The sequence below is a fragment of the Pseudophryne corroboree genome, chromosome 6 (genome assembly GCF_028390025.1).
Source record: "Pseudophryne corroboree isolate aPseCor3 chromosome 6, aPseCor3.hap2, whole genome shotgun sequence".
Lineage (NCBI taxonomy): Eukaryota > Metazoa > Chordata > Amphibia > Anura > Myobatrachidae > Pseudophryne > Pseudophryne corroboree.
Window position 1 is genome coordinate 186,764,280 of NC_086449.1, and position 13,126 is coordinate 186,777,405.

General features: G+C 46.9%; 1 protein-coding gene across 1 annotated transcript in view; it reads left to right on the plus strand.

Moving 5' to 3' along the window:
* The first annotated feature begins 323 nt into the window (after positions 1-323).
* ADRA1A (adrenoceptor alpha 1A) overlaps positions 324-13,126 on the plus strand; it is a 179,428-nt gene continuing 166,625 nt past the window's right edge. Inside the window, exon 1 of the mRNA XM_063925468.1 lies at positions 324-594. The gene's annotated coding sequence lies outside the window, so the exon portion shown is untranslated. The remainder of the gene's footprint in view (positions 595-13,126) is intronic.

Consider the following 13,126-nt stretch of genomic DNA (forward strand, 5'->3'; position numbering starts at 1 on the left):
CCTCCCACATCTTTCAAAAACATCAGACATTCATAAAGTCTCAATTATTGTGTGATTACTAATACATTCACTGGTAGGGCATGCTGGTTTTTGTAGTTTCACAACAGAACTATAGAGCTCTGTATGCCTGTGCCTCCCTGAAAGATTAATTCTTTTACAGAGGGATCATCAGATGGAAAAGACCACCAGGTCTGCTGTACAGAGCATGCTAGATCTTTCAGCTGCAGAAAGACAGGAGAGCCAAAGCATTATTGCAAACGTTACATTCTTCCCTTCGTTTCTAGAAATCAGATGCACAGAGAGAGCACCAGCCATGAGATGACCACCAGGTGCAAAGCAAACATGATGGTAATGCTCAGCGTGCTCCTGTACTCCGTGCATTACGGTAGTAGCCCAGCTCCTCTCTCCCTATCTCCGGGCTACATGTAAAGATGAGTAAAGTTGCATGATGCACAGAATGCGGGCGCTAATGTGGAGGATCAGGTAGTGTCCTGTGACATGAGCAGCGTCTGCCATGCACTCTGGACTGGGAGATCCACATGCTGTGTGATAGACCAGCTCACATCTGGGTAATGGCACTAGGATTGTGACAAGGTGAGTGATTAACAGATTACACTTATTGATCATTGGCACATTATGGAAAGCTATACTTCCCAGACTGTATGGACCTCTGAAAAGTGTTTTATTATTATTATTATTATTATTATTCCTAAGTGGTATATTTTTGTCAATGTTCTCAAAGTTGGAATATTTATACAGATATAATAGATTTGATTGATTGATTGATTGATTGATTGATTGATTGATTGATTGATGAGGACTATCACATTTATTATTCCGGCAAATAAATGGTCTGCGGTTACTGGGCACTTCTGACAACAGTACGACTGCTCCTGGGTATGCTGCTGCAGCACTCTCACCACTTGGACCAGACAGGATTCTGCAGCCCCTGGGACCGATAACATTGCACAAGAAACAGCCTTGCTCCTGTGCCTGCAATGTTTCTGGCAGTCAATGAGTTAATCTGTTGCATGTTGTTTTTACAAGTACTTTCCCTATTCTGGTTCTTTCTAAACAATGGTAATGACAATAATCTGTGTGCATATGCTGCAGCCGAAAAACATGGGACAGACTGTTTCAGTAGGGTTTAGTGTCTTCCTCTATGGCACATGTAACTTACTGCTTGGAACCTCTTATCCTGACACCCGATGCATTATGCTACTGCATTATTTTATATATATATATTGTGTGTATCTACTGTACATAGTGCATCTCTTGCACACATTTACACAAGCAGAAAGGGTAGTGCACAGCTACAACTGGGAAATGCTTGCAGGCTTGATGATAAGAAACAGCAATGAGCGATATAGGCCTGCAGTGACATTTTACGGCCAAATCTGGATTTAACTTTGTACAACCTTGGAGTCTAAGTAATGACAGAACATTTCCAAGTAATTGAATAATTTGTTTCATATATTCATACTTTTACTTACAGTACTACTTTATCTGGGTGTAGTGGTAGACAACTACCATGTTATGTTACTGTATATTGGGGATCATTCCGACCCGATCGCTCGCTGCAGTTTCTCGCACGCAGCGATCGGGTCGGAACTGCGCCGGTGCATGACAGCTGTCGTTGCCTAGAGATCGCCTCTGAGGCAGAGGCGGTCGCTGAGCGGGAGGGGGCTGGACGGCGGCGTTAAGCCGCCGTTTAGGGAGAGTGGTCCGGCCTACGCAGGCGTGGCCGGACCGTTGGGCCAGCACGCTAAAGCTGCACTAGTCGGGAGCTACTCTTGAAGTGCAATGGCATCGCCGCTGTGCGATGCCTTTGCACTTCTGCGGGGGGAGGGGCACACTGGGTGGTCTTCAGTGTGCCGAATGTCGGGATCCCGGCGCACAGTATACCGGCGCCGGGATCCCGACACCCGGCATACCGACAGCTATTCTCCCTCGTGGGGGTCCACGACCCTACTGGAGGGAGAATAAATAGCGTGGCGCGCATAGCTCCTTTGCGCTCGCCACACTGTCGGTATGCCGGCGGTCGGGCTTCCGGCGCCGGTATGCTGGTCGCCTGGAGCCCGGCCGCCGGCATACCATACTACACCCCCGACACTGACATGCGGGGCGGACTAGCCCTGTGCTGGTCGTCCCCCCGCATGTCAGTGTGAATGATCGTAGCTGTGCTAAATTTAGCACAGCTACAATCAATTCGGAATGACCCCCATTGTATCCTGCAAAGGAATGTATTACAGAGTGACTACTGTGTATTATCAGTTACTGTAGGTGCCTCTTATTGTATCATTATCAATATTAGCAGCTACTACATTTCTTTGTTATTTCCATATGCTTATTGTTGGGGTAATATCATTAAAATAAGCCCCTATATTGCAATATAATTGTATATTTGTAAAGCACTGCAGAAAACGCTGGTGATTCTTACATGTAATAATACACTGACTGATTACTAATTTATGTATTTATTAACAGTTTCTTATATAGCGCAGCAAATTCCGTTGCGCTTTACAATTGTAATGCAACTATTTACATTGTAACAACCAGCACTTTATACGGTCTTATATTTTCCAAGAGGGATTGCAGCAGCCCCGACTACCCCCTATGATGTCATCCCCCTCCTTCCATGAACTTTTCCATTCTGTCCCTCATTTCAGTCTGATTACTATATTTGTCTTAATGAACTTCAGTTTAGTCCATGCAAGTGTCTGCCTATCCCCCACAGCCATTGTAATAGCATCCGCATCTTGTATGTTGTTGGTGATTTGCAGTGTCTGTAGCTGTTCATTGAAAGTTCTGTTATATGTTAATGTGCATTCTCTAGATGTGGGAATGTCTACAGCGCAGGGCAAGGTATGTTATCATTAGTCTGTAAGCGTCCCTCTTTGACTGCTTCGGATGACATAGTGACTACTGACTGTCTGCACATTACAGGCTTGGAGAATCTTGTTATAATACATCGAAGTGCTTTATGCTTGCATGTCTGCAGCTGAGCAGCTGATTAAACCATACTTGCGACATTGTTATCTGTAAATGGACAAAATCCATCACTTAGGATTTGGCGAATACTAAATCTTTCTACAAAGCATTCTGCACAGTACTGAAATGAAACTTAATTTGCATGTTATAATTATCTGTAATTTCAGTTCCCGGAAGTCATTACTCTGTGTCTAGTGTGCTTAAATCACATAGAGATCAGGACTCAGGCTCAGCCAAAACAAGTCTTGTTACAACCCCTTAAGTTTCAGCACATCTTTACTTATCATTTACCAGTGTAGGCTGCATTGGTCAGATGTGCTCCAGCGAACCACAATAGTGATACCTGCATAACAGCTCAGGGCAATAATATAGGCAACTATTATACCCCTTTCAGACCGCCGGCTATGAACACGGGTTATTGGCACATGAACGCGCATAACCCGTGTTTATGTGCGGTCAGAAGGGTGCCAGGGTTGAAATACCGGGTCGAGTGACCTGGTATTCCAACTCGGGTAGCAAGCAGGGTTGAACACGTGTGACCTGTTTCCCGCTCACTGTGTGTGGACAGGCTGCGCTTGGCGATCATGTGATCTTCAAGCGCCGCCACATCATCGCTGACATCACCAACCCGGCAATATGGCGGGTCACACTCTGGGAGCTCCCGTGTCAGGCTCCCGGGTGCGACCCACCTCAGGTGGTCTGAAAGGGGTATTCGTGACGCTAATATTTATTCATGTTTATATATGCAGCACCAGCAAATTCCATGGCGCTTTAGGACATTGGTTTGTTTGTTTTCTTTTGGAACTGTGAGGCTGGTTACACACTGTTATCATTGCATTTCAGATGCACAATCACGTTTGATACACATCTATGGTATATGCTGCAGTCACCTGTTTTCAATTGCAGAAGCTACTTTCTTGCCAAATTTGCCAATCTATGGAATACAATCTGAAGATGGCATTAGCCTATAGGCTACAAATCACACAAAGTACCAGGAGAGGGTTCCATAGGATCCCTCCCCAGCACTCTCCTTTTTGTTCGTGTAGTCAGATGAGTAGTCAGTAGTGTGACGTCCTCTGTCATATGAAAGTAAAGGGGTCGCTAATGCGCTCATTTTACTTTTACACATTGCAGAAGCAGGCTCCAATTGCAGCCCCTGTCCCTGCATGTGTTCTTTAATACATGCTGGAAGTAGATAATTTCTTATTGCCAGGAATAGCGGCGATAAGAAATGATAATTATTGGGTCAAAAATCTGATAATGAATAAATGGATCCCTTAATGTTGAATTCAATTCTCTGTGATATGTAACCGCAAATCGCTGGGAATTCCGGCAGCTCAACATCACTCATTTTTCCTAGACACTTCTACGGGCTTTGAGTGGAAATTATCAATGTTGTTGGGTGTGAGGTTTCTATGGCACGTCATTGATATGTCCGAAACTGTAATTCCCTGAAAGTGTTTTATTTTATGCACCGTATACCTGTAGACCAGTGGTTCTCAAACTCGGTCCTCAGGATGCCACACAGTGCATGTTTTGCAGGTAACCCAGCAAGTGCACAGGTGTATTAATTACTCACTGACACATTTTAAAAGGTCCACAGGTGAAGCTAATTATTTCACTTGTGATTCTGTGAGGAGACCTGCAAAACATGCACTGTGTGGGGTCCTGAGGACCGAGTTTGAGAACCTGTGCTGTAGACGTACGATACAAGTACTAATGGAAGTGGAAACACAAACTGCAAATGTGCACTGTTACCAGTATAGTGGAATGTAGCAGGGAAGAGTTCCAATAAAAATCTATTATTTTAAAAATATTATGAATTAAATGACAAAAGGAAAGTACTGTAGTAGTCGGTGGTATTGTTTTAGCATGCACCACTGACCATGTCACATCACATTACACATTATTATAGACTTAGGAAATAAAACAAGACTTTATTCATGTGTTGACCTCTCTGTTGTCACTGCAGTCCTCTGTGTATATTGTAGTCCCATGACTTGTAACCATGCAGCACGTATATAATTTGCAGGTTCCATCTCTGAAGACATCCATTAACTTACATTGTGATCCACGGTTATAAATACAACAAGGTCACACTGAGGCTGCCAAAACTAAATTCAGCTGGGGGTAGGATGCAGCTTAATGGATTGAAAGATGGGCTTAATAGGTCCTAAAATTAAATAATCCTTTTTATAGAACAATGATGATTATTGTTTTTACAGATTGGTCCCATACACCAAAGCCAGATCTGTGCAGAACGTTTGGTTAGGGTCAGGAGGATTTAGGGTAAAGAGTTTATTCAGTAACATGGGGTACTATGCTTAAAATATTCCAAATTACATTTCCAGGTCATTGCCTTCTTTAACAGAATGTTTAGTAATTACGTATGTGCAGTACACACGGCGAGAGAGGGTTACCTCATGTGGAAAGGCCATTATTACCGAGAGATTTCTCAATTAACATTTTGTGTAGCACAGGAAACTAGCATGTTGTTCACCATCCGTACATCTCAATGATGCTCTATGGAACACATTTCATACTCTGGAACACTATGGATGGTAGCCGGCTTTCTTTCTTACAGTATTGGGCAGTATTCTGAATTGGGTCCAAGTTGCTGCAAGAGCGAGGGACGTTTTATTACTGTAAACTAAAGGCCGAGTTGTCTGTCAAAAGTATATGTGTCTTACCCCTCTCTGCACTGGTACGCCCTACCTCATTAATTGTTTAGCAGCGCTTGTAACGTTGACTGTGGGATGAGGTGCTCAGTGATCATGAATGTGTGACATTATTATGAATGTGTGTGACATTATCATGAAAGTGTACGTGTGACATTATCATGGATGTGGGTGAGTGACATTATCTTTCTGTTTTCTCTTACGTCCTAGAGGATGCTGGGGACTCTGTAAGGACCATGGGGTATAGACGGGCTCCGCAGGAGACATGGGCACTATAAAGAACTTTAGAATGGGTGTGCACTGGCTCCTCCCTCCATGCCCCTCCTCCAGACCTCAGTTAGATCCTGTGCCCAGAGGAAACTGGGTGCATTACAGGGAGCTCTCCTGAGTTTCTCTGAAAAAAGAATTTTGTTAGGTTTTTTATTTTCAGGGAGCACTGCTGGCAACAGGCTCCCTGCATCGTGGGACTGAGGAGGGAGAAGCAGACCTACTTAAATGATAGGCTCTGCTTCTTAGGCTACTGGACACCATTAGCTCCAGAGGGAGTCGGAACGCAGGTCTCCCCGCGCCGTTCGTCCCAGAGCCGCGCCGCCGTCCTCCTCACAGAGCCGGAAGATAGAAGCCGGGTGAGTATAAGAAGAAAGAAGACTTCAAAGGCGGCAGAAGACATCAGATCTTCTCTGAGGTAACGCGCAGCGGTAACGCTGCACGCCATTGCTCCCACACACAACACACACTGCAGGCACTGATGGGTGCAGGGCGCAGGGAGGGGGGCGCCCTGGGCAGCAATTTTAAACCTCTAGGACTGGCTAAAATGAATATATAGGCTCCGAGGGCTGTATATAGTAAATCCCCCGCCAGTGTTTAAAAAAATCGAGCGGGACCGAAGCCCATTTTCGGAGCGCCATTTTCTCCACAGACACTGCAGAGAAGCTGGCTCCCTGGACTCTCCCCTGCTGAACACGGTGACACAGGGCAGAAAAGAGGGGGGGGGGGGGGGCACTTGTAAGGCGCAGTGGGTGTATTATATGCACATAATTATATAAAAGCGCTTTTTATCTGGGAATTGGTTTTTCCAGTGTCAGTTGGCGCTGGGTGTGTGCTGGCATACTCTCTCTCTGTCTCTCCAAAGGGCCTTATTGGGGATCTGTCTCCATATAAATATCCCTGTGTGTGTGGGGGTGTCGGTACGAGTGTGTCGGCATGTCTGAAGCGGAAGGCTCTTCTAAGGAGGAGGTCGAGCAGATGATTAATGTGTCTCCGTCGGCAACGCCGACACCTGATTGGTTGGACATGTGGAATGTTTTAAATGCAAATGTGACATTATTACATAAAAGGATGGACAAAGCAGAGTCCAGGGAAAAAGCAGGGAGTCAATCCATGGCTTTGACTGTGTCACAGGGCCCTTCAGGGTCTCAAAAACGTCCCCTATCCCAAATAGCAGACACTGATACCGACACGGATTCTGACTCCAGTGTCGACTACGATGATGCAAGGTTACACCCAAGGGTGGCAAAAAGTATTCATTATATGATTATTGCAATAAAAGATGTTTTGCATATCACAGATGACCCCTCTGTCCCTGACACGAGGGTACACATGTTTAAGGAAAAGAAACCTGAGGTGACATTTCCCCCATCTCATGAGCTGAACGCATTATTTGAAAAAGCTTGGGAAACTCCAGACAAAAAACTGCAGATTCCCAAAAGAATTCTTATGGCGTATCCTTTCCCGGCACAGGACAGGGTACGGTGGGAATCCTCGCCCAGGGTAGACAAGGCTTTGACGCGCTTATCCAAGAAGGTGGCGCTACCGTCTCCAGACACGGCAGCCAGAGCCGGCCCTAACCAATATGATGCCCTAGGCAAGATTTTGGCTGGTGCCCCCTAGCACCGCCACTAGTTCTGCAGGAGATGCCTGGCATGAGTCAGCTGGCAGCTCTGCTAACGTCGAGCGCCTTTTGTTTATGAAAATGCATCTTATTTGCATTACTATGTGGCTAGGGTGCACAAGCTGATTAAAATGATATGCAGCATGCCTATATTCTGTGTGCGACTGCGGCTGTATCTGCATACAAAATGCTACATTACAGTTATTTCCAGGAATACACTGCAACGTAGCATTTTGTATGCAGATACAGCCGCAGTCACACATAGAATATAGGCATGCCGCATATCATTTTAATCAGCAGAAACTGCTGGTGCCCCTAAGCATACCAAATGCCCTAGGCATTTGCCTAGTTTGCCTATGCCTAAGGCCGGCTCTGACGGCAGCCCTCAAGGATCCTGCTGATCGCAGACAGGAAACGACTTTAAAATCAATTTATACACATACGGGTGCTTTGCTCAGACCGGCAATAGCATCGGCTTGGGTTTGTAGCGCGGTAGCAGCTTGGACAGATACCTTGTCAGCTGATATTGATACCCTAGTTAGGGATACCATTTTATTGACCTTAGGTCACATCAAAGACGCAGTCTTATATATGAGGGACGCTCAGAGAGACGTCGGCCTACTAGGTTCAAGGGGCAACGCCATGGCGATTTCTGCTAGGCGAGCACTGTGGACCCGCCAGTGGACGGGTGATGCAGACTCAAAAAGGCATATGGAAGTTTTACCTTACAAGGGTGAGGTTTTATTTGGGGAAGGTCTCGCGGACCTGGTTTCCACAGCTACCGCGGGTAAATCTACTTTTTTGCCTTATGTTTCCCTACAGCAAAAGAAAACGCCACAGTATCAGATGCATTCCTTTCGGTCGCATAAGTCCAGAAGAGGTCGGGGCTCTTCCTTCCTCGCCAGAGGTAAGGGTAAAGGGAAAAGAATGCCTGCTACGGCCAGTTCCCAGGAACAGAAGTCCTCCCCGGCTTCTACTAAATCCACCGCATGACGCTGGGGCTCCACTGAGAGAGTCCGCTCCGGTGGGGGCACGTCTTCGACTCTTCAGCCACGTCTGGGTTCAGTCGGATGTGGATCCTTGGGCGATGGAAATTGTATCCCAAGGCTACAAGCTGGAATTCGAAGACGTGCCTCCTCGCCGATTCTTCAAAACGGCTTTACCAACGTCTCCCCCACAGAGGGAGATAGTTTTAGCTGCAATTCAAAAGCTGTGTCTACAGCAAGTGATTATCAAGGTTCCCTTGATACAACAGGGAAAAGGGTACTATTCAACCCTATTTGTGGTACCGAAACCGGATGGCTCGGTCAGATCCATTCTAAACTTAAAATCCCTGAACCTGTACTTAAAAAGGTTCAAGTTCAAGATGGAATCGCTCAGGGCAGTGATCTCCAGCCTGGAAGGGGGGGATTTTATGGTGTCACTAGACATAAAGGATGCATACCTTCATGTCCCCATTTATCCTCCTCATCAGGCGTACCTGAGATTCGCTGTACAGGACTGTCATTACCAATTTCCGACGTTGCCGTTTGGGCTTTCCACGGCCCCGAGGGTTTTCACCAAGGTAATGGCGGAAATGATGGTACTCCTGCACAGGCAAGGAGTCACAATTATCCCGTACTTGGACGATCTCCTGATAAAAGCGACATCAAAGGAACAGTTGCAGAAAAGCGTGTCGCTCTCCCTGAGAGTGCTGCAGCAACATGGCTGGATCCTAAATCTACCAAAGTCACAGTTGGTTCCAACAACTCGGCTGTCTTTCTTAGGCATGATTCTGGACACAGAACAAAAGAGGGTTTTTCTCCCGATGGAAAAAGCCCAGGAACTCCAGAACATGGTCAGAGACCTGTTAAAACAAAAAAGAGTGTCAGTCCATCAATGCACTCGAGTACTGGGGAAAATGGTGGCGACCTACGAGGCCATCCCCTTCGGCAGGTTTCATGCGAGGACTTTTCAGTGGGACCTTCTGGACAAGTGGTCCGGGTCCCACCTTCAAATACATTGAAAATAACCCTGTCCCCCAGGGCCAGGGTGTCTCTCCTGTGGTGGCTGCAGAGTGCTCACCTTCTAGAAGGTCGCAGGTTCGGCATTCAGGACTGGGTTCTGGTGACCACGGACGCGAGCCTCCGAGGATGGGGAGCAGACACACAAGGAAGGAATTTTCAGGGACTGTGGTCAAGCCAGGAGGCTTCTCTACACATCAACATACTGGAATTAAGGGCCATTTACAACGGCCTACGACAAGCGGAGAATCTTCTTCGCGACCTACCGGTTCTGATTCAATCAGACAACGTCACAGCCGTGGCTCATGTAAACCGCCAAGGCGAGACAAGGAGCAGAGTGGCAATGGCGGAAGCCACCAGGATTCTGCGCTGGGCAGAAAATCACGTAAGCGCTCTGTCAGCGGTATTCATTCTGGGAGTGGACAACTGGGAAGCAGACTTCCTCAGCAGACACAATCTCCATCCAGTAGAGTGGGGACTTCATCAAGAAGTCTTTGCAGAGATAACAAGTCTTTGGGGACTTCCTCAAATAGATATGATGGCATCACGCCTCAACAAGAAGCTTCGGAGGTATTGTGCCAGGTCAAGGGACCCTCAGGCATTAGCGGTGGACGCCCTGGTGACACCATGGGTGTTTCAGTCGGTCTATGTGTTCCCTCCTCTTCCTCTCATCTCAAAAATATTGAGAATCATAAGTCGAAAAAGAGTACAGACAATACTCACTGTTCCAGATTGGCATCGAAGGGCCTGGTATTCAGATCTTCAGGAGATGCTCACAGAAGATCCGTGGCCTCTTCCTCTCAGGGAGGACCTGTTGCAGCAGGGACCCTGCATGTTCCAAGACTTACCGCGGTTACGTTTGACGGCATAGCGGTTGAACACCGAATCCTAGCGGGGAAGGGTATTCCGGAAGAAGTCATCCCTACTCTGATAAAGGCTAGGAAGGAAGTGAGGGCGAAACATTATCACCGTATCTGGAGGAAGTATGTATCTTGGTGTGAAGCCAAGAATGCTCCTACGGAAGATTTCCACTTGGGCCGTTTTCTCCACTTTCTACAGACAGGAGTGGATATGGGCCTGAAGTTAGGCTCCATTAAGGTACAGATTTCGGCCCTATCTATATTCTTCCAGAAGGAATTGGCTTCTCTCCCAGAAATCCAAACTTTTGTAAACTGAGTGCTACACATCCAGCCTCCTTTTGTGCCCCCAGTGGCACCATGGGACCTTAACGTGGTGTTACAGTTCCTAAAATCTCACTGGTTTGAACCTCTTCAAACAGTTGAATTAAAGTTTCTCACTTGGAAAGTGGTCATGTTGTTGGCCTTGGCATCTGCAAGGCGGGTGTCCGAATTGGCGGCCTTATCTCATAAGAGCCCCTATCTCATTTTCCATGAGGACAGAGCAGAGTTGAGGACTCGTCCTCAATTTTTGCCTAAGGTGGTGTCATTATTTCATATGAACCAACCTATTGTGGTGCCTGTGGCTACGGGAGACTTGGAGGATTCCAAATCCCTTGATGTAGTCAGGGCCTTAAAAATTTACGTAGCCAGGACGGCTCGGGTTAGGAAAACAGAGGCACTGTTTGTCCTGTATGCAGCCAACAAGGTTGGCACTCCTGCTTCTAAGCAGACTATTGCTCGCTGGATCTGTAACATGATTCAGCAGGCTCATTCTACGGCTGGATTGCCGTTACCAAATTCAGTAAAGGCCCAGTCCACTAGGAAGGTGGGCTCTTCTTGGGCGGCTGCCCGAGGCGTCTCGGCCTTACAGCTTTGCCGAGCAGCTACTTGGTCGGGTTCAAACACTTTTGCAAAATTCTACAAGTTTGATACCCTGGCTGAGGAGGACCTCATGTTTGCTCAATCGGTGCTGCAGAGTCATCCGCACTCTCCCGCCCGGTTTGGAGCTTTGGTATAATCCCCATGGTCCTTACGGAGTCCCCAGCATCCTCTAGGACGTAAGAGAAAATAAGATATTAAACCTACCGGTAAATCTTTTTCTCCTAGTCCGTAGAGGATGCTGGGCGCCCGTCCCAGTGCGGACATATTTCTGCATGACTTGTATATACTTATTGCTTACATAAGGGTTATGTTACAGTTAAGATCAGTCGTTGGCTGATACTGTTTTGTTCATACTGTTAACTGGTTGCGTATATTCCAGGTTATACGGTGTGGATGGTGTGGGCTGGTATGAATCTTGCCCTTGGATTAACAAAAATCCTTTCCTCGTACTGTCCGTCTCCTCTGAGCACAGTTTCTCTAACTGAGGTTTGGAGGAGGGGCATAGAGGGAGGAGCCAGTGCACACCCATTCTAAAGTTCTTTATAGTGCCCATGTCTCCTGCGGAGCCCGTCTATACCCCATGGTCCTTACGGAGTCCCCAGCATCCGCTATGGACTTGGAGAAAAAGATTTACCGGTAGGTTTAAAATCTTATTTTTTCAGAATTTTCTGGATAATGGTTGCTAAAGGCAATATCTACTGTTTCTCTTATTAATATAATGACACACACAAATCAAGTAGTGGACAAAAAAATTGACACATTATTATATAATTAGTTTATAAGTTGCTTGGACACCACATGTGGCCAATGTGATGTGGCATTGAGCTTAGTCATGTATGCAATTGTGCAGGACAGATGAGACACCATTTATCTCACAAGGAAGTTACTACATTGACGCTTGGTTGATGGTGGTAGAAAGTGGTTCCGGTATGAATGGTCGACCATGTTATGGTCGACAGTCATAGGTCGACCACTATTGGTCGACATTGACATGGACGACATGGACACATGGTCGACACATGAAAATGGTCGACACATGAAAGGTCGACACATGAAAAGGTCGACATGAGTTTTTTCTCTGACGTCCTAGTGGATGCTGGGACTCCGTAAGGACCATGGGGAATAGCGGCTCCGCAGGAGACAGGGCACAAGAATAAAAGCTTTAGGATCAGGTGGTGTGCACTGGCTCCTCCCCCTATGACCCTCCTCCAAGCCTCAGTTAGATTTTTGTGCCCGAACGAGAAGGGTGCAGGCTAGGTGGCTCTCCTGAGCTGCTTAGAATAAAAGTATATTTTAGGTTTTTTATTTTCAGTGAGTCCTGCTGGCAACAGGCTCACTGCATCGTGGGACTAAGGGGAGAAGAAACGGACTCACCTGCGTGCAGAGTGGATCGGGTTTCTTAGGCTACTGGACATTAGCTCCAGAGGGACGATCACAGGTTCAGCCTGGATGGGTCCCGGAGCCGCGCCGCCGGCCCCCTTACAGAGCCAGAAGAGCGAAGAGGTCCGGTGAAATCGGCGGCAGAAGACGATCCTGTCTTCAGACTAAGGTAGCGCACAGCACTGCAGCTGTGCGCCATTGCTCTCAGCACACTTCACACTCCGGTCACTGAGGGTGCAGGGCGCTGGGGGGGAGCGCCCTGAGACGCAATATAACAGATAATACCTTAGGTTGGCTAAAAGAATACATCACATATAGCTCTTGGGCTATATGGATGTATTTTAACCCCTGCCATTTTTTACAGAAAAAGCGGGAGATAAGGACGTCGTGAAGGGGCGGAGC